Source organism: Vipera ursinii (genome assembly GCF_947247035.1).
Source record: "Vipera ursinii genome assembly, chromosome: 2".
NCBI classification, from domain to species: domain Eukaryota; kingdom Metazoa; phylum Chordata; class Lepidosauria; order Squamata; family Viperidae; genus Vipera; species Vipera ursinii.
In genome coordinates this window covers 123,249,424-123,271,971 of record NC_139513.1, presented here as the reverse complement: position 1 = coordinate 123,271,971, position 22,548 = coordinate 123,249,424, and positions in this window count along the sequence as shown.

Below are 22,548 nucleotides of genomic sequence, written 5' to 3'. Positions count from 1 at the left end.
TAAATCAGTAAATCAGTGAGCTTGCGCCCAGGAACTTGCGTTAATGTTAATAAGATTCTTTAGCATAATATCAGGGAAGATGGGATCATTTACTGGCTTTGTTAAAGTGGCTGTTTTCCCTTTCTTCTCTCAGAAAAAAATGTTCTCTCCCCTCCCTCCAGATGTTTACCTTTCAAATACTTAATTTCAGTCATCTTGTTGTAGCCAAGCCTAACACTTTAGGCAGCCGTAGTTTTCCTAATAACATTTCCTCTTCCTGCACTTTAACTCCTTCCTCATTCTGGATCTGTCTTATGTAGGACAACGAGATGTGCTCTCTTAAACCATGGCTCTCTGCCATGAGAATTATTGGGTGAAATGGAATGCAAGCCAGTTTGTATGGGCAACAAGGCTGAATCTGGCTTGCGATCTGGCTGATCTTCTCCCACATGATTTTTCAAAGGTCTGGAAAGCGTCGAGAGGACACTAAGCAGGGCAAAGGAGATTTAAAAGAATCACCTGCTGCCTTTTGTCCCAGCTTTTTTAGCAACTTGCTTTTGGTTTTCTTCAATTACTGTAAAAATGTACAATATATTTTATTTATTTTTTTATTTTATTTTAATTCCATTTATATCCCGCCCTTCTCCGAAGACTCAGGGCGGCTTACAAGCTTAGCAGTAGCCTTCATTCTATATATATGCCTGCTTATTAGGGCTTTCACACACACACCAAGCGGCATTATTACAAAGTCAGCTTAATTGCCCCCAACAATCTGGGTCCTCATTTTACCTACCTCGGAAGGATGGAAGGCTGAGTCAACCTTGAGCCTGGTGGGACTCGAACCTGCACTAATTGCAGGCAGCTGGTGTTACTTAAGGAGGCATTAGCCCACTGCTCCACCAAGGCTTTTGGAGGAAAGGAGAGTAGAAAAGGCTGCAAACAGAGCTATGAATATTTTCAGGTTTTCACAGAAACAGACCAGATCTGTGCCACCGTAGGCAGAAATTGTACAGGAGTTGGAAATTTTTGATGGTATGGCAGCCACTAGGGCTGCAACTAAATAGAATTGGTTTAAATGTGTTAGTGATGTAGAAAAGAATTGTCTCATATTATCATCTGGCCAGTTACCATAAAGTTCACACCTCCCCATTGCACATTTTGAACACAGACAGAAGCCGTGTTTACATCTAACTGAGAACTCAACAGAATTCTGTCTTTCACTTCTATTAAATGTCAGCTAGCAGCTTCAAAGAAAACCAATTTTCAGAAGAGAGACAAAGATGAGTGCTGCTGTCCTCAAAATTTTCCGGCAAGCCTCCAGTCCCAAAGTCTCTTTCCCAAATCTATTCCCACCACCATTAGCTTCTAGATGGCCAGCCAACCTCAAATCCCAAGCTGAGGGAGTTGGCCATAGGAAGCCAGAATTCTTCCTCTGATGGAGAATAGGACTTTGAGTTTTTTTCCCCCCCAGGTGTGATACATCTGCACTGTTTTGGTCCTGCCCATTGGGTGAGGCAGAGCCTTAGGAATGACTTTCCTTCATGTAACAGGGCCTCCAGAATTACCCCAGAAGGCAATATTCTCGAAGGCCTTCTTCCATAGAACCTCAGTCATGTAATCCTAAAGGGGACATTTATGGGATTACAAAGCTGTGATGTGATGTGCTAATGCTACTTCTTCAAAATCAGAGTCAGATCCAGCCTGAGTGCTATATCAGCCCAGTAAAACAAAGAAACAGAAAACAAACTGATGGAGATGGGCAACGAAGAACTAAGAGAGAAGCCACAGATTTCAGAGGAAGTCTGGTTATAAAAGATTCTGAAATTATATGTAGAGAAGCTGTTACTTTAGCATTCTGCAAATGTCTCAGTTTCTATTAGGATCTGGATTTCTCCACCCATCTGCAGAATTGCATTTCAGATCAGATCTAGCCTCTTTATCTATTCTAAAACATTTTCTTAGCAGGAAGAGGGTGAGAGCTCCTGTGGCTTTTCGCTCTGTAGTGTGTCCTAAAAGAAAGTAACTCTCTCTCTCTCTCTCTCTCTCTCTCTCTCTCTCTGTGTGTGTGTGTGTGTATCCAGGTGCCTGTGTGTTTTCAGCTGAACAAATTGGAAGATATTATTCACTCTTTTAAATACACAAGATAATAGTGATGTCACTTATGACTCATCTGCTAAATACTTCTACAACCTCAGGGTTCAGTGATTTATACTGCTGCTGCTATTATTATTACCATGGCTGTTATGACTATTCTTGCTATTGCTGTTATTATTTTGTTTTTAATTCATGACTCCTTTAGGCCAAACCTGTTCCTTTTTCATCAGAGCCCTGTGATGAATTAAAGCATACAAAGCCTGTCATACAATATGCAGTGGTAACAGCGCGGAGAGAATCTTTGGGGTAGGTTTCCATAGAAACATTGACGTATAGGCTGGCTAGCAGGACATTGAGTTCCTTGAATGAGAGGCAGGTGTTTTTTTTTTAAAGAAGCTGTTAAATGACCGATGGCCGACAGCCAATCTAGCTAAGCCAGAGCCCTGGATCTGCCAGCAGGATGCAGCTTGAAAGCTGGAGGAGAAAAAGAGGGCTAGCTGTCATGTTTAAAGTGAAGAACTTTTTTTTTAAGTAGGGAAAGCAGTTCTAGCACATCATTTCAACTGCAGATCAGAAAGGATTCCAAATGTAAGGGCCAGAAACAACATGTGAGGCTGCAAAATCTCTGAAAGTCTCCACTTTTATCCCCAAATGTTATGCCTCATCAGCATTCCCCCCTTCCTTCCTTCCTTCCTTCCTTCCTTCCTTCCTTCCTTCCTTCCTTCCTTCCTTCCTCCCTCCCTCCCTCCCTCCCTCCCTCCCTTCCTTCCTTTTTTTTGCAAGTTATAGTGCCCTCAAGCATTTTGCTCAAGTGCTGCATCTAATTTTGGCCTAAGGAAGAGTAACATTTGGGGACTTGAATATATGGTAATGCCTTGCATTCAGGACAGTGAGATTGGACACAGTGCTGTCATTCTGTTTTCTCCGGATATGGCAGAAATTAGAGGAAAGGGGCTTGCCACTTTTGTGAGCTGCTTCTGTTTTTGTGCCCTTAAGAGCAGCCTGGCAATAAGAGATGATGCAGGGAAATTTCTTTGGCATGATTACACATTTCCACTCCCCACTCTCTCCAAAGCAGTTTGAAGATGAACTGTGATTGCCTTATTTTCTGCAGACACAGAAAACAAGCAATAAAAGAGTCACTGCCCCACCTTAACAAAGCGCAGCTAAGAAGCAAGAATTCCTTCACTCACAGAACATGCAGAGAGAAAAAAAAATGCTACGCACATATTCCCTTCCTGCAGTGGTTTGGTTGGTCACATGCAAAAAAGGAAAAAAAAATCAAAGTGGTTTCTATAAGGGGAAGCTGCAAAGCTACCTATTCCCCTGAAAACTTCCTAAGGTAGCTGAAGTCCAGCTGTTGGGAGGTGGGTAGAGGCCCAAATTCCTGATATTAAGGAAATAGGCTGTTCACAAGCTCACACAATGGTACTGCAAAGAACAGCCCCCCCTCCATTTTGCTCTGGTTTTAGATAAATCACAAAGGAACCAGAAAAACAGATTTGGCTCAGAACTAGCTAATCTCTAGACAGAACTCTTGTCTGGAAGTGCCAATTGTCATTGGTGTAGTCAGGAAATGGTAGGTGAATGGTCTTATAGGGTTGGGGAGGGGTGTATGTGTCAGATTATAAGAATATTACTTCATGAGGTCAATCTGCCTTGCTCTGTTTGGGGGATTTCATGGGCATCCTGTAGAGCAAAGCCCTGAAGCTTTGCCTTAATGATGATAACATGATGAAAAAAACTACAGGTTGTAATTTCTTGAGGCAAAGTAATAAACAAAAGCCAGTAGCTGTGTTAGCTTTGTGAGAAAGCTACTGTCGACCTCCTTGCAACCTGTTCTTGGGCAGCCGATACTTGCTTCATAGTCTGTGAAATCAACTCTGAACCAGAACTTTTCAGTCAGAATTTTTAAGGAATCCAAAGCTGTAAGGCTAAAAGGGAGGGTGGAATGCAGCCACTACGGTAGCTACTGTATGCACCAAGGTTTTTGTATCAACAGACAATCTGGAGCTACAGTCTGCTAAAGTCAGCTCCCTTTCCATCAGGTGAGAAAGCTTGTGGATTTACCCCACACAATTCACATTCCTCTCTAGACCTTTGTCACAATATGAGGAAATCGGAAGTGGAAGCAATGGAGTGTGTGATCCCCCAATGTGCATAGGCAACCTAGATATTCTGGTGTTTTCTGAAGTTCAGAAAGCAAAGATCCTCTTGGAGCTGCTGCAAATCTGAGAGAATCAGTTGGAGCTGCATTCCTGTTGGCTGTTCCCCTGCAAAGGTGACCCTGGAGGACAGCTAAAGACTAATTCAGTTCCAAAAGGCACCCTTCAGACATTGGTATCCAAGAAAACCAAGAACAGGTTTGCTATTACTGCTGCATGGACAGCTTTACTTCTGCATTATATCTGGGATTTCTATGGAATCAAGCACCGTGGTTTTATCCTGGATCAGCCTGCAGCAAATACAGTATTGATTTCAGAAGTCCAGAAGGAAAGTCTTCTTCCCACCGATTTTTAGTAATAATGAGATTTACTGTGCAGATTACCACTTCCATGTAATTAGCTTAAAATATGACAGAGTTACATAAATAACAAACCTATCAAAGATAACTACTATGATGAGTCAAATTCTCTTTCTAGTGCTTAAAAGAGGCTCCCCCACCATCCATTTTAACAAGAATCCTGTCTTACTGTAGGCCCAAGACTCTATTTTTGGACAGAATGAAGTAAATATAAGATTTTGTGATCATAAGCTCTCCATTAGATCAGAAAATGATGTCCGAATCATTTGTCATCTCTCACTATCAACCTATAATATACTCATAATCCAACCTATGCAACTAGAATAAAAGAATGCCTGCCAATAGCTCTCCCTCTCCTTCTCTTCCCTGCCAGCTATCATAGCAGCCTGCAACCATGGTTAGAGAGACTGGAGAAAATGGCCGACTGCAAAAATGCTGACCTGATGTTATTTCCCAGTCACAACTTGCAAGAAGCTTTTAAATGCAAGAAGAAAGGCAATTTGGCTACTAGAAAGCTTCTCATCATAACAATAGCTGAACAACCACTTAATTTTTTTTTTTTGCAGATGAATGCACATCACATAAACTAAAAATGTGTGTGGAGAAGAGGCTTAATTTCCTTTTTGTGTGGAGACGGGATTTTTGTTACTCATGAGGTGGGATAGGCTATGGGAGTCATCTTGGTGAGATGAGTGGTGATATAAATTTGATTAATATTTTGGACAAAAATATTCATTTGGCCCCATATTTGCATTCACTCCTTTGTCAGTTGGAGGTGTGTTGTTAGTTGCAGGAGCATGGAGCAGCGGGTTTTCTCAATGAGCGTATCAAGTCTTGGATCTAAGGTAGATGCACATCTGGTGGTCAAAGCTAGGGATTCTTCTCCGGTTCCTGCCCATCATATTGCATTTACTGCATTTATATTCTCCCGATCTTATATAGGCTCGGTTAGTGGTGCACTCCACATGATCTTAGTATTTGAGATGAGTAGAACTAAAGATGAATACAAATAAGTTTGTGAAAGACTGAAGAAATGAAATGATGCTGCTAGGGAAGTAGCTGAGGCCAAAGGGAAAAAAAACCCCTCCACCACCTTATGGACAATCTTTAAGTACAGCACTTATCACACAATCACTCTTTTTCAATGTTGCATTCTTCCTTAACACCCCTCTTTTTCTGACTTGGGAACCAAAATGGATCTCTATAAAGCAAAAGGAATATATGTAATCCTAAAAGATATATTTGGGAATAAATATCTTTTATTCCCTTAAATTGTGAGCAGACTTGCTAAGATGTCCCTAATAGAGGCTTGCACATCTCTATGATTTGCCAGTCTTTAAGCAGAAAGTGCATTACATAATACTTCGTTGACAGCAGCGATGATTTAATTTGGGAAGCACAGGTCAGCAAATGCAATGTCTATCAGCAGAAATGAAGGATTAAGACCAGCTGCCTGCAATTAGTGCAGGTTCGCGTCCCACCAGGCTCAAGGTTGACTCAGCCTTCCATCCTTCCGAGGTAGGTAAAATGAGGACCCAGATTGTTGGGGGCAATTAAGCTGACTTTTTAATAATGCCGCTTGGGGTGTGTGTGAAAGCCCTAATAAGCAGGCATATACATAGAATGAAGGCTACTGCTAAGCTTGCAAGCCGCCCTGAGTCTTCGGAGAAGGGCAGGATATAAATGGACTTAAAATAAAAAAAATAAAATAAAATTTTTTAGATTTAAATGATTTGTTTCTCTTATGAGTGTGGAAACCTATGCTAAAGGTTGTACAATCTTAAAAAAAACCACACTGGGAGGATGGTTTTGGATTTGAACTTAATGCATCTCATTGGAACTCTTTGTGGCATAGAATTCTTTTCAAATCCATTTTGGCAAAGCATCAAGAATTGACTTGGAGTTAATACATAAGGAAACTGCACTCTTAAACCTACTACATAAATTCTAATCTTTTCAGATAATGTTAGCAGAGTTGTAAGCAAATTGGTGTATATCGCCATCATGCATGGCCATGCAATTAGTCCCTTTTTAGGCTGAAAATTTTTGAACAAATCTAGAATGTGAGCCAAGAGCCATTCATCACCACCCTGCTACTGGTTCATCATATCCAGTAGAGGATAAACACAATATGGGTAGTCCTCAACTTACAACCACAATTGAGCCCAACAATTCTGTTGCTAAGTGAGACATTTGTTAAGTGAGTTTTGCCCCATTTTATGACCTTTCTTGCCACAGTTGTTAAGTGAATCACTGCACTTGTTAAATTGGTAACACAGTTGTTAAATGAATCTGGCTTCCTCATCGACTTTGCTTGTCAGAAGGTTGCAAAAGGTGATCACATGACCCTAGGACACTGCAGCTGTCATAGGTATGAGTCAGTTGCCAAGCATCTGAGTTTTGATCATATGACCCTGGGGATGCTCTAATGGCTGGAAGTGTGAAAAACGGTCATAAGTAACTTTTTTCAGGGATGCTGTAACTTCGAACAGTCATTAAACGAACTGTTGTAAGTTGAGGACTACCTGTTCAGGCATGTCAAACTGCCGGCCCGCAGACCAGATGCATCATGCCGAAACCATGCCCACCCCATTGCCGGCAATGGGGAAAAAGTCACGATACGTCACACGACGTCACGTGACCTTGTGAGTTTGACATGCCTGATCTAGATAATGCCTCAGCTGTATTTGCTACACAATAGAATTGTGGGTAAAATTGCAGTTTAAGAAGCTGGCTGTGAGCTATAAAGCTCTCCATGGCACAGGGCCTCACTATTTGAGGGACTGCCTCTTTTTCATTGTGTCTGCCCTCCAGTAAGATCTGGCAGAGTGGGCATGTCTAGGTCCCATTTTTAAAAGAGTATGATCTGATGCAGACATGTCAAACACAAGGCCCGGGGGCCAGATCCGGCCCGCAAAATGGTTTCATGTGGCCCGCGAAGCCATCCTGGAAACAGTGAGGGAATGGCCCCCACTTCCTTGGCCCTGGCCCAGAGACCCTCCTTCTGCCAGAGACCCTCAGATCTGTCCCACTCCTGCCCAGGCCCCCATAGGCACCCTTGATGAGAATGATGTAGAGCTGGCCACGCCCACCCAGTAGGCCATACACACTCTAGCCACGCCCACCCAGTAGGCCACGCCCACCCTGCCCATACCCACTCAGCCCCCTGAGGGCAACCGCAATGCTGATGCGGCCCTCAATGAAATTGAGTTTGACACCCCTGATCTGATGGGACTTAGGTGGCATGGCATACTTCCCTTGTTGTCCCACCTGTCTTCTGAAATAGTATTACCCCCTCCCCCTTGCCCCCCCCAAGTTTGAATTGCCCTGACCTTGCCATCCTTTAAACAGGCTTTTTCCTCTGGGGCTGCATTAGGAAGTAGGTGCTGCTGTGAGAATTTTATTAACATATTTGGTACGTCAATCTCTGACTAATCCCTTTCTTTGCTTTGCATAATATTAGATTGGATTGTTTTTTTTTTTATCTTATATCTTGCCCAGAGTCACTGTGGGCTGGATGGCCTACAAATTTGATATATTAATTAAACAAATAAATAAATTTTCTAAATGTCATATAAAGTGTTGGAATGTAAGAAATGTTTCAATTCCTGCTGTTTGCTGCCCAATTTGAGCACAATATTCCTCTGTCACTGACGTGATTCTGCACAGTCTTGTTATCCATGGATTTGCATAACTCCAGTCAATAAATAGGTCACTAGACACACAACTGAGCAGCACTTTCTCTAAGATTGTGGACTCTCATGGCTCATCCCGGTGCCTGTGCAGTTCAAGGAGTGAGTGGTCAGTGGACACCATTATCATCCAGAACCACAACAGACAGCCTTCTTCACCAATATGACGAAAGAACTGTGCAGAGTGATGAAGCCAGTATGAGCTCTGTGACTCCTTCTATTGCTAGGTCACTTCTAAGCAGCCTTCCCAAAGAAATCAATGTGATCTTGTAACCAAGATGATTCAATGAGATCTACTGCAACTGGTCAAGAAGAAGCAGCAGCAGATGACCTGATGCCAATTCTTAAATAAGTGTGTTATGCACACCCAAAACTCTGTCTGCCATTTTGTGCAGATATAAATTAATGAAGAGCAAGACCCAAGTGGCAGATACATGAAAACTTCTGCACATATACCGAGGTCTGGTCAATATTTTATCAATTGCAACCTGAGTAGCCCTCTTTCCATTCTCCTCACAGATGTATTGTCAGTCTGATTAAGCGTCCTTTTTGTCCTGGTCCTTGGTCCTTCTGGGTTTGGCCCACACCCAGGCTTTGTGCCCACTCAGCCACATACATGTTACTTGTGGCCTTCCTCTCCTGTTCCTCCAACTGCAGTCCTTCATGCAATGGTTGCTGGGGAGGACTAATGGCTGTTACATGGAGTCAGGGTAGGGTTCTTTCTTTACTCTAAGATCTTTTAGGTCCTCTAAATTGGAGATACTGAGCAGAAGCTCAGGCAAGAACAGTGAAGAAGCCAGAGAGAATTGGGGGTTGGGGATGGAAGGGTACAGAATTAATTCCAAAGGCTGGGTGTGGGAAGAGCACAACTGCCCCTTATCTGTGTTGGGTTCTTCACAGAGGACTAGACCTCTAGCCAAGATTTCAAGGCTGAGATAGGAAAGAAACACTTCTGTGACAACAGAACCCAGAAGTTGGTTTCCAGATGTTTCTGCAGCGACTTCTCTCATGGTCTCTCTAGACTAACTGCCAGGAGCTAGTTTCCCTCCTCCAATCTTTTCTTCCTTAAATTTAGCTCCCACTTCTCAGCCAGGCGGTGAACATCCAGACCTGCCTCTTGGGTCCCTCAAAGGTCCATGCAGGAATTCAACCCCATTCTGCCTACACATGGCAACAAAGAACCAAGTCCTGGCAAGCTATGGCTTTGTATATGCAAACAAGTAAAGAATGGGATGAGGAATCCATACAATGCTAAAAGGAATTTCTGGCACACTTAGTAGTACTGAGGGATTATTCATTTATTCTCAGGGATCCACACAAATTAATTTATCATTTAAGAGAATCATGATACCGTCAGGTTTGAGAACCTTTACACTAAGTCATAAGCCATGGTTTAGAAACCTGAAGGACTGGGTATTTTCCTTAGTGATATAGTATATGCTAAAGCACAATTAGCCTGGTTCTAATTGTAACACCAAGCAGTAGACAATGGTATACAAAACAGCAGCTCAATTCATGTAATAGTTTAAAGTGCAAAGTAGAAAATCATGTAATAATTTAATGTGATGTGTGACTGCAATCACAGTGATCTTTGACTGATTTATAGCACATGTTCATTAAATGTTCTTTCTTTTTTAAAAAAATCATAATGTATATGCTTTAACCCTAATAATTTGGCAGAAACTGAATAGATCTGCAAAATACTGTAGTCTCTCACACTGCACTCCACAGGCACCATTTCCCAATGGCTGTAACCATCAACCAGATCCTTTGGGGAAGACTGATCGGCTGAAGTCATTGAAATGAGTTTGGCAGCTGTTGTATACCTGCAGCTGCTAAGGCCCAAATACCAAGGGGACTCCAGCACCTCTTGCTGGTCCCAGTTTTCCCATATTGCAGTCAATTGATCTTGAGAGCCAAGCATCATTGCACCTTTTCCACACACACCCTTGCAGCTCCGCACTCAAGTAGTGTGGGAAACTCAAATTGGCTGCTGCCATTAATTTTCCCAGAAGGGTTGAATTCACACATTCTCTGCTTAACCAATGGTTGTAATGAATGAAGCACACTTCCTAGGCTTGGACAAAGCACGAAGCCAGAAACAAGCAAACCATATTTTATCTTAGCAAGTTACACTATGTTGGGCACTCAAGGTAACAGTGGGAAATTTAATATAGCTCCTCAAACCTGGAGCCCATCCTATGTGCAGTCATTCAAAACATATAGAATAATAGAGTTGGAAGGGACCTTCCAAGTCTTCTTATTGAAAAGTTTTAAGATACAATTTTCCTTTAAAAAACCCCCCTTCCCCCTCCCTCCTCCCCCCTACCTCCCCCCCTCCCCCCCTCCCTCCTCCCCCCCTCCCTCCCCCCCTCTCCCCCTCCCCCCCCCCGACTTCCCAGAGCTAAATACAAGGTATATATATAAAAAAAAGCAAACATAAACAACCATATACTAACAACTATAAATTCTAAAATCCATCACTCTCTAGCTTATATAGGATAAAACAAACCTTAGCAATATTAAATATATATAAAAAACTAAGATAGAAAAAGAAGCACTCTCTAGCTTATATAGGATAAAACAAACCTTAATAATATTAAATATATATTAAAAACAACAAAAAAAAGAAAAAAAACCCCAAGATAGAAAGAAAAAAAGAAAAAGAAAAAAAAGGAAAAAAGAGTTATTCAAATACTACATAATACTTCTTAACCCTATACTTATCCTAAATAGACTCCATCCATTTTGTCCATTCCATGATATAACGTTCTTACAGATAATCTTTCAAATTAACCAAAATCTTCGCCACCTCAACCAAATCAGAAAACTTTAAAGTCAACTCTTCTGTAATCGGCAGTTCCTCTTCCAGTGCCACATCTATAATTATTCCAAACAAAAAAAAAAGATTGCAAACAAAACTTTAACCTCCATTTAAGAATCTTCTGTATATTCCACCAAACTTTAATCCAAAAAACCTCACCCTTTCCAGAAAACCACCACATTTAAAAATATATTGCGTCTACACCCAAATCTTTTCCCACCTCCCATTACTTGACTATAAATACGTTGTAAAAAATCCATAGACTTCTGCAAATCCTGCTATTTTCTCTTTTTAGATCGTTTTGCAGCAGCACGCGTCACCCTCTGTTCTATAGGATCATCCGACGAAGTTGTATCTTGATCTCCTCCAACACCGTTGTCTTCTATCTGACCATCTTCGGCCTCTTGATGCACTCCTTCTCCAGATCCCTTTTCAGCTTCCAGAAGTGTTAATGGCGTTGCTTTTAAAACATTATTGTAGAAATCACGCGCTTGCATCACAGTAACCAGACGGTACCTTTTACCTTCGTGCGTCACCATCAACCCAACTGGGATCTCCCATTTGAACCTTATATCTTTTTGCTTGAGCTCTTGCACAAGAAATGTAAAATCCTTCCTTCTCCTTAAAATCTTTGGAGGAATTTCTTTTAGAACCAAAACTTCTTGATTAGCAATCACAACTTTAGTATCATAAGCAGCTTGTATAACTTCATCTCTAATTTCCCTTTTTGCAAAATATACCACCACATCTCTAGGCAACTTTCTCTGTCTAGCAATCCATGAATTCACACGAAACACTTTATCCATGCCTCCTTTTATTTCAGATGCTGGCTGTTTCAATACTACTTCGAAAGCCTCAGAAACCAGCTGCTTTAGATCTTCCTTAATATTCTCCTTTAAGCCTCTAATTCTAATGGCAAACTGCATCTGGTAATATTGAGCAAGACTCAGTTCCTTATCCATTTTGTCTTCATTCTCCAATACTTTTGCTTCTAATATAGCATTCTTTTGAGTCAAATCTTCTAGCTTTTCCTCCAATTCTTCCACACATCCAGCCACTTTATACACTGAAGACAAGATGTCTACCTTCATCACTCTGAACTTCTGTTCCATCCTCTCCTCCATTCTCTCCTCCAATTTCTCCAATTTCTCCTCCATCTGTGCAAATCTATCATTAATTGATTCCAAAATTACCTGGGTGTGTTTTTCAAGAGCATCTTGTAAGTCCTTTGATGTCAATACATCAGGAGGATGCAGCGCCTGCAGTAATGATTGTTGCACCGGAGAAGTTCCAGCACTCCGAAGAGTTTTAGGGGATGGTTTAGCCGCCATCTTTTACCAATTGTGACGCACTTTCACTTCAGATTTAAAATCCAAAAAAGTCCATCAAGCTGGAGAGTAAAATATAATAATCCTCTTCACCTTTTCCTCTTGTACCGCTCTGCCTGCTCCTTTAATCCATAGTCATTCCTTCAGGCAGGGGTGGTCGCAGACGCCTGGCTCTGCTCCAAGAAATCAGGAGCAGAGGCGCTGGCCAGCTGGGAGCAGCCCAGGCTACGGGGGAGTTCAATCCTTCAGCCGCCCAAGCCACAAGCTCAGGCGGCTCCGGAGAACTCGACCCCTACCTGGGGGCTCACCCCCTCCTCTTCTCCCGAGGAGGGGGCTTCAAATTCGCCCGAACAGCTGATCGGCGCTGTTTCGGGTGAAAATAACTCAGCTGAGCCGCGGGCAGCCCGGGAAGGCTGTCTCCGGCGCCGCGCAGCCACCGGAAGCCCGGGACCTTCCAAGTCTTCTGATCAAACCCTGATCCTGCTCAAGCAGGAGACCCTATAGCATTCCAGACGTGGGTATCCAGTGATGAAGCACCCACAACCTCTGAGGGCAAGCCATTCCACAGGTTAATTGTTCTCACTGTTAGGAAATTTCTCCTTATTGCTAGGTTGGTTCTCTCCCTGATTACTTTTCATCCATTGTTTCTTGTCCTGCCTTCAGGTGCTTTGAAGAATAGGTTGACCCCCCTCTTCCCTGTGGCAACCCCTGAGATATTGGAACACTGCTATCATGTCCTCACAAGTCCTTCTTCTCTTTAGATTAGCCTTACCCAATTTCTGCAACCGTTCTTCATATGTTTTAGTTTCCAGGTCCCTAATCATATTTGTTGCTCTTCTCTGCACTCTTTCCAAAGTCTCAACATCCTTTTTGTGATATGGTGACCAAAATTGGCTGCAGTATTCTGGGTGTGGTCTTACTAGGGTTTTATAAAGCGGTACTAATACCTCACGTGATCTTGATTCTATGCCTCTGTTTATGCAACCAAGGATTGCATTCACTTTTCTGGCTGGTGCTGCACACTGCTGGCTCATACTTAAGTGATTACCTTTGGCCCATCTCTTGCCATCTCTTGCTGAACCAAACTCCTACTTTCTCTCAACTCTCCCATTTATAGCTCAGCACAAAAACAAAAGTGATTAAAGCAGTGGAGAGTGAAAGAGATTTCCATCTGTTGCAGTCACAAAAGAGTCGCCTCTGCTGGTGGGAACATTTGCATGCTGCTGCAGAAGGAAAAAAAACCAGCACTCTGACCAGCTGCAGGATGTGGTGAGCTGTCTCTTCTACTGGGAACAAGAGGAAACAGTTTGCAGAAGAATGGTAGCCCTAAGAAGTGCAGGTAATTGACACACGCCTGATTTGCCCCCCCCCCATCCCCAATCCCTCCAAATATTAGCAGGCACCACTCTGCAGATCTCATTGCTGCTTGGATCTCTCCTTGCGTAGTCCTCAGTGTTCTGAAGTGATAGGTATAAATTGCAGGATTCGTACAGTCAGGCCTTCCTTTGAAATTCTCCTTTGTGTGCCTATAGCAAAAGTAAATATCTTGGGAAACATTTATTGAGAGCCAGAAAGGATTTGGCAGAGGAGAATGTTATAGAAATGCTGCAGCTTTGCAGAACCCATTGTAGATTTTGACTTTATCTCTGATCTCATTGATTTCGGTAATCGCACAGTAACACCTGCGCATGGAGGTTTAAACTCTGCAACCTTTCTCTCCCTTGCCCATGTACCTTTACCATTCTCTTTAAAAACAGTCAGGTATATTGTGAGCTTTGGGGCTTTTAAAAATTGTGGGCAGCAGGATTATTTGGGCTTTTCAAACAGGTAAGGCATTAGTAGCAAACAAACGCTGATTTTTAATAACCTTGAGGAAGGGAGAAAATACATAGCAAAGAAAAAAAATTAAAGATGGAAAGGGGAGCAGGGAACAAATGCTGAAAAAGGAAGAGTGGTTGTTAAGTGGTAGAACACATGTCTTGCAAGCCAAAACCCTGGCACTGAATGTAGGCAGTCCAAATAGGTAGAAGTCAGCTTGTTATGTCTAAAAGATAGTGAAACTAGAAGTTCTCCAAAGCAGCTGCAGGAACAATTTTTTTTTTAAAATTCCATTTACCGGTATATCCCGCCCTTCTCCGAAGACTCAGGGCGGCTTACAAGCTTAGCAGTAGCCTTCATTCTATGTATATGCCTGCTTATTAGGGCTTTCACACACACCCCAAGCGGCATTATTACAAAGTCAGCTTAATTGCCCCCAACAATCTGGGTCCTCATTTTACCTACCTCGGAAGGATGGATGGCTGAGTCAACCTTGAGCCTGGTGGGATGCGAACCTGCACTAATTGCAGGCAGCTGGTGTTACTTAAGGAGGCATTAGCCCACTGCTCCACCAAGGCTATATTTTTGTGCTATGTTCCTTTAGAGATAATCTATCAGGACCATATTGATGGTGAGTGGAGTTGAAAGTAGAGATGTTTGGGGTGAAAACCAAAAATTGGAACTCCAGCCCTCCTCTAAAATCCATTTTGATTGGATTCATGCACTATACTTAGCCATGGCTTTTTGGCTAACTAATTGTGTAGGTTTACATACAGTAAACTATAAATCAGGTTTTTTAAACTAGATTCACATGTTGTTCTAGATCAAACCAAGCAAGCCATGACAGATGATATATCTCTTTCTTTCTGTCATCCGATACTCCTTTCTTCCACTCTTCTGCTCTTCGTGGACCTCCTTTTGGTCTACAAATAAATGAATAAAAATGGGCAAATCTGTTATCCAGGAATCTGAGCCAAAGCATTTGCAAAAAAGTCTTTTGAAATCAGACCAAGGGTCCCATGAAAGTAGACCCGTGTCAGCAAGTGACTCGTAAGTATGCTCAAAGAAAGTCTAACATAGGGTCTGCAGAACAACACGAGAGGTGGGCAAATCTATTTCTCTGAGTGCAATCGGTTTAAAAGCAGGAAATGTGGGAGAGGACTGATGTGTTTCAAGTGATTGACATTGGCAGTGGCCCATGGGAGGAACTGCCTCTGGCATTGCCGATCCATGCCTGTTTTTAGGCATCCTCCTAACGGGCCAAGCCCAAAGCAAAAACACTGTGCTCAGCTCAACCCTGTTATATTCTGCATTGCAAGCAATGAGCTTAAATAAATAAGCAGCCCCTTGAGCAGCTATGTTGCAATCTAGCACATGGAGCTAGCAAAGAATGAGAAACAATCAGTATCTCAAAGAGCTCCAAAAATAGATCAGGGTCAGGCACAAACATAGTCATGAAATTATTTGTCCTTGATCTCCACAGTGCATCAGATGCAAAGCCAGGCCTTCGCATCCACTCTGCCACCTGATCTTCCAGCCTATTACAAATGTGTTCCTTTGTCTGCATTGTAAGTTTATAAGCACAAAACACAATGCCTTCTTCCAAACGAAAATAATAGCCTGCAAATTTCTCTTTGTTCCTTGCTTGACATCTTTCACGTTGTGCTGGTTAAACTCAGTTGCTTAAAATCAGCCTGGAGCCTCCAGACCACGGCTCCCATCACCCCTGGCTGGGATGGTGGTGGGAGAATGAAGGGGGTTGTACTTCAAGATATTCAGAAGGCATCAGGAAAGGGAAGGGGACTCTTAAATTCTTCCAAGTTCCAAACTGATTTTTTTTTAAATAAAAAGACTACATAAATGATGCCATCCAGTCCAGCTTGAAAGAAAATGTTTTTGTTTTTTTAAAAAATGAGGTCACAAACCTGGCACAAATTACAAACTGATGTGGGCACAGTGTAATGGGTGGTGGTGGTGGTGGATTTGCTCACTATCATTGTTGAGGGAAGCATTTTTTTCCCTGAAATATTTCTTCCCATGGAAAATGGAGAAAACTGGTACTGTAAAGGCAACTGGATCCATCTCCGCTAACTACAACTGACAGTTTTAGTTAAAGGCAGGGCTAGCTGAGTTCACAGTGATTTCTTTCGGAACAAAATAGCCTTCCCCCCCCCCAAAAAAAAAAACTCTCCACCAAAATGATTGCCTCTTTCTAGCTATTATTTGCCACTGGGGGAATAAAAGAGGGAAAATGGACAGCCCGTTTGCCTTTTTTTTTTTTGCTTTATCTACCATTTCAAGATCTCCAGCAAAAAGAAGAAGCCTATCCTATCAGACTATAGCAGAGGGAGCAATTGGTCTCTTCTTTAGAATAGTGGATCCTCTATAGGACAGCATGGATGCATCTACTAACAAAGGACCTTGCAGAGGCTGCTGAAAATGGGTTTTGTTAGCATATTGTGCTTGCTCTGAATTGCACAGTAAGTCTGCTCTCCCCGTGTAGTGCAAGGGAGGAAGGCTCTTCTGAGTGCGTGTGATGGAGAAAGAAAGAAGGGATGAGCGTGGATGATTAGCTTGGCTTTAACTGAAAAACAAATCTGTTCAGATGAAGACAGCACATGTCAGCACAGTGAAGCTGGCATGATGGAACTGTTTCTTGGAGAAATCAGAAACGGTAGTTTGCTGAAGCACCACAGGCTGGGGAAAAGGCACAGCTGTTAAGAAGTGACCCATATATAGGCAAGGCTCACACAATACCTAAGAACAAAATACTGTAAAGATAAGGCCCTGGCACAGTGTGTGAACCCAGTCAGTTCCAGTTGCAGCAAACCTAGTTAGTAATAGCTCAGAACAATGCATGAAGCCAGAAATTTTTTTCCCAAATAAAGAAAAGGGGGACTTGGTCTGCTCTAAGCAGGAAGCAATGGAGAGGCCTAGATGAGATTGCAAGAAGACCCTAAGAGACACACATATTGGACTTTTAAATCCAGGCTTTGACCTAAGTGTTTGTAGGGTTTTATTTGTCCCAAATCAGATGTATCTGGAAAATATACTGCATTAGATGAGGGTGGAGCACCCGCAACTTCTGAAGGATTGAGTCCTTCCAAAGGGTTCAAAAGGATTGACTAATTCAAAAGGATGTGAGTCCAATTCATGCTATTAACAATCAACAATTAGGAGGAATAGGAATAAGAAAACAATGAAGCTAGAGTGAATAAGGAGGAAGGCTATGTATATCATGTGTGCTCATCTCCAAAAGAGCTCTCTGAAGGTTATTTATGAGGAAATACCTGTAATATTTAGTGGTTGAATTAGCTTGGTCTTTGGCATTGGGTGCCTTACCCTAGGTAGAAAATCCAGATTTGTAGCTACTTAAATCATGTGAGGGAAAAGTTGTGTGAGAAATGTAAAAGAGAGAAGACCAGAAGTCCCAGGATGTCCCCTCCCCAAAAAATCCAACAAAAACAATGAGGGGAAAATGGGAGACAGTACATATTTCATTTCACTGGCAGGCTTTCATCAGTGCAATGTTCACCCAACAAGTAAGCTAAAACTTGATGGCTATGCAAAAGGGATCATCCCAATCATTATAATGTATAATCCTTCAAAGATTTCGCTAACAAACTGGTGCACCAAATCATTGTTTAATATGCTGGTTCAAAACCAGCCACAATATTTTAAAATAAGAAGCCACATATTCACCATAATGAAGGTCTGCTGTAGGCTGAAATGAGATGTAAACTGGAAGAATAGAGTGGTAATCTCATGGTCATTTCCAGTTTTTGAGAAACAGTTTGGGGTGGTTTGGTACTGCCTTTTCTTGGGATTTTCTTTTAATGTTTTACTTTCTATTCTAGCCCAGAGCCTTAGGATTTCTTAGCAACATGGTTTAAAATTAAATCGGGGTTGTTTTTGTCACAGCTTAGGAATAGATTTGTCCAAAATAAATATTTTGTTTTTTTTTCCATCTGGAGATTCTCCCCCCCCCCAATGCATGGATGCTATATGCTTTCTTTGGATGCACTGTATTAAGGATGATCCAAAGTTTATGTTCTTTTAACAATATTGAAACAGCCAAATTCCCAAAATACAGCTGCCAGCCATAAATAAACAAATCAATAAATGGGCTAAAAATAATGCTGTGTACCACATGCTTAATTTGCACAGGTGTGACTGTTGAAAAAAAAATAAAACAAGCATGCACACCCGTACACCCATGCTGCCCACCCACCTAACTGCATTTCTCTCCCATATTCTGTTGTGAGTCTGAGATGCTAGAGCCGTAGTGACAGTAGATGGTGCTATGGGAATGCTCCCAGAGACACAAGGACATCATTGTTTTCATCAGCAACAAAAGCTGGCAGCTGGGATGACCTTCCTGCTGCTTATGGGCTTGGTGATGGAGGAGATTTGGATGCCATGCTTTGAGGCAGGCTACATATTTCTGGGACCCTTCTGGAATTCCCAGGCAGACAAGCTCATCCACCGACAGAACCATTTCCAGGGAATTCTTCCATACCTGCTCTTTCATAACTCTGCAATATTTGGGGAACTAAGCAGTTTGAATCTAGAGGGATTAAATATATATATATATATTTCTTGTTAGACCATAGAAACGCATGCATTTCTTTTCTCTCTGACAGTTCTTTTTTTAGCCACTGGATGTGGTCTAAATTATGAGAAGTATGTGGAGATGAGCTTTGGCTTCAATCCAAAGAAGGGTGATTGGAAGGAGGAGAGAGTTAGTATTGTTCTGTGAATTCTTGTGAAAGAGCAGACTGAAGACTTCTCACAGAGCATTGCCACTATATATCAAGAACAGCATTATAAGCTAAACTGTGACTAAGGAAAAATGTTGACTGGAATATTCAGACTCCAGAATACCAAAAAAAAGAAAGGAAGGAAGAAAGGAAGGAAGGAAGGAAGGAAGGAAGGAAGGAAGGAAGGAAGAAAGAAAAAAGAAAAAAAAGAAATGAGAATGAATATATTCAGAGGCTTTTGTAACAGCTTGCAAAATGTGTGTGGGGGGAAGGTCATTTTTTTTCACTCAGTTCTTTTTTGCTAAGCAAGAAAGATGGAATTTCCAACAGTCTTTGTGACAAAGAGATCCCCAAATCTCTTAACATTTCTTATATAACCCGCATGTAAATTTCCTTTGACTGGTTTTCACAAGTACAAACCCACTTATACACTTATAATTGTATTGATATGGTCCAGGGTTTCCCAAATTTTGTTGTCTCTCCTTTGGAGAGATACTGTACCGACAGAATCCGGAGGATATGTGAAGAATATTTGAGTGTTTAAATTTATATGCCACCCATCTCACTGTTACAGCAACTCTGGGCTGTAATTACATTGTTACTAGAAACCCACTTTTCCCAAAGTTTCATTGTATTGTTGTCATTGTTCATTTATATTCATTTTGTTGTTTGGATTTCTAGGGGAGGTGTGTACCTTACGCTTACACTAAAAGGAGGTGTGATGGCCAAACAGTTTGAAAGCTGTGAAGTCTGTGATTAGAGAGATCTTTTACCAAAGGCTCTTGAATACTCTTAATGGCAATTCTATGCTATAGTAACACCCAGGAAACAAATCTCTCCTCCGATTTCACCACACCATAGGAATGCCAAAGGTACCTCATTTACATACATCCCTGATAACAATCTGTTGGCAAAATGCCCCAGATTGTTGGGGGCAATATGTAAACCACTTTGAGAAGGCTGTAAAGCATTGTGAAGCAGTATATAAGTCTAAGTGCTACTGCTATTACTAATGAAGCACCTAATTCCCATATATCCCAAGAGCTGTGGTGGCACAGCGGTTAGAATGCAGTATTGCAGCCTAATACTGCTGAATGTCAGCAGTTCGATTCTCACCAGCTCAAGGTTGACTCAGCCTTCCATCCCTCCGGCATTGGTAAAATGAGGACCCAGGTTGTTGGGGGCAATAGGCTGACTCTGTAAACTGCTTAGAGAGTGCTGTAAAGCACTATGGGGTGATATATAAATCTAGGTGCTATTGCTATATTCTTGTGCTAAGTTATTTCAGACTTACTGCTGCCGTTTGCAAAAGAGTGATTAGCATCGGGTTCACTAATTGGCTATGTAATCTACCTTATTTGAAAAGGCATTAGGTGGCATCTAAAGACCTTTTCTGTTTTAGTCAGACCACAGACAGAAAAGCAGTACATGGGAATTATCTGTCTTATTCCATGTTTTGCATCAGGATCCTGTTCATTGTTTAGTGCACTCTTGAGTGAATTATGTAAGGCCAGTTAGGCTGAGTTATAGCAGCTCAGCAGAAGCCATGGCATTGTGGGATCCTTGTTCAATTCTTAGTGGTGCTTATCCAAAGACATTAGGAGAGATGGCCTATCTGAGCAATCAGTTAAGATTAAGCCATGGTGGCGCAGTGGTTAGAATGCAGTATTGCAGGCTAACTCTGCTCACATTGCCAGGAGTTTGATTCCTTTGATCCTGATCTGCTCAAGATTGACTCAGCTTCCCATCCTTCCAGGGTCGGTAAAATGAGGACCCAGATTGTTGGGGGCAATAGGCTGGCTCTGTAAACTGCCCAGAGAGAGCTGTTAAGCATTGTGAAGTGGTATATCAGTCTAAGTACCACTGCTATCAGAGAACACAGAAAATATCATGCTGGATTCTTTTTCTATCCTTTAAAAGGATCTTGGCAATACGTAGACCTTGAAGCTAGCAGCAGAGATAGACCCATGATTTTGTTTCTTGACCACTTAGATTGTAACTGTAGTAATGAAATAATAACACAAGAGAATGAAATTTGGAAGAAATGTGATAGAATACATGGCATTTTATGTAAATGGGATATTCAACATCTAGATGCAAACAAAGCAAGTTAGGAATTCAAGAAATGAATTATGCTATTCCAACTAAAAGTTTAATGGATTATTATTTGTTACGTTTGTGAGTTATAACATTCATAGCAGACTTTTAGAAATAGACAAAGAAGTGATAATTTACTAAGGCTCTTATTGTTCCATTCATTCATTCTTGGAATATGTCAGAATACTGATTTGTAAAATACATCATAAAGGAAGTTGGCAATAGCATTAATACAAACAATAAAGGAAAACATTCACGTACCTGATCCACAGCCAGATATAACTAATTCTGATGCCATCTCATTACTAAATGAAATAATGTAATATCCCCATTTCTCACTTCTGTTAAAAGACTCTGTTAAGTTGATCAAACCTTGATGACATTCTATTTTTCATCCTTGTATATTGGAAGGCGCTAACGAAAAGCTGAAGTGCATCTGCCCTGCTGCACAATCTGCAATATGGCATCACTGTCACTCTGGCAAGATGTTGTTAGCAGAACAGGCATAGAGTAGATAAGCTCAGGTTTGAATCCAGGTTTGTACATTTTGCCACTGCATTTCTCAAAAATAGGAAGAAACTGTTGCTGGTTACTATTAAACATGTCGCATTTGGTTCTAACAAAAGGAGGTCATATTTTTCCAGCAACATATGTGTGTGTGTATATATACATATACATATATATACATATACATAGATATAGATATATAGATATTACATTATTTCATTTAATACACACACACACACACACACACACACAAATTTTCCCTGGTGCTAAATATAGAAGTACCAGTTCTGAATTGCACTTGTGGAAATGCAAATAAATTGTTTTAGTTTTATATTCTAAAGAGGCTACATTCATTCCAAATTCCACTTTGGAATGAATAAATTCTCTTTGCAGGTGTTGGGATGAGTTATTCCAATTTAGTTTTCTAGCAGTGTGTCTGCTGGCATTGTCTCCAGCAAACTTGGATGCTGCTTACCTATGCCTTAAAAGAGTGATAGGTTGGTCATTCTTCTACAAAACTTTCTTTGTAATTGGTGCTGCCCAGTTCCCATTTCGCTTGGGAATACGTAATGAGTGCATGGAATTCTGATCCAGAAGCAAATAAAATGGACAAAAGCATCAACAACCTATCACAACCAAGAACCATTTAGCCATATTGTGAACTCACAAGGCAAGGAATTTGCTCTAACCAGCTTTTCCCTTTGGAAGCTGTTGCGAGCAGCTTTTCACTCCCAGATATTATATGAAATGTCAATGCAGTAAGACAACACAGGCATTTTTTGTATGCTTTCCCTATCTTGGAACATGAGGATGACAAGCAGCTGGAGTCTTCACTTGATCCCAATCACTCATAAAAATAAATGTGTTTTTTTTAAAAAGACCTTGCTTCCTGATGAACTCATACTGTTCCGTACTATAGTTAGGC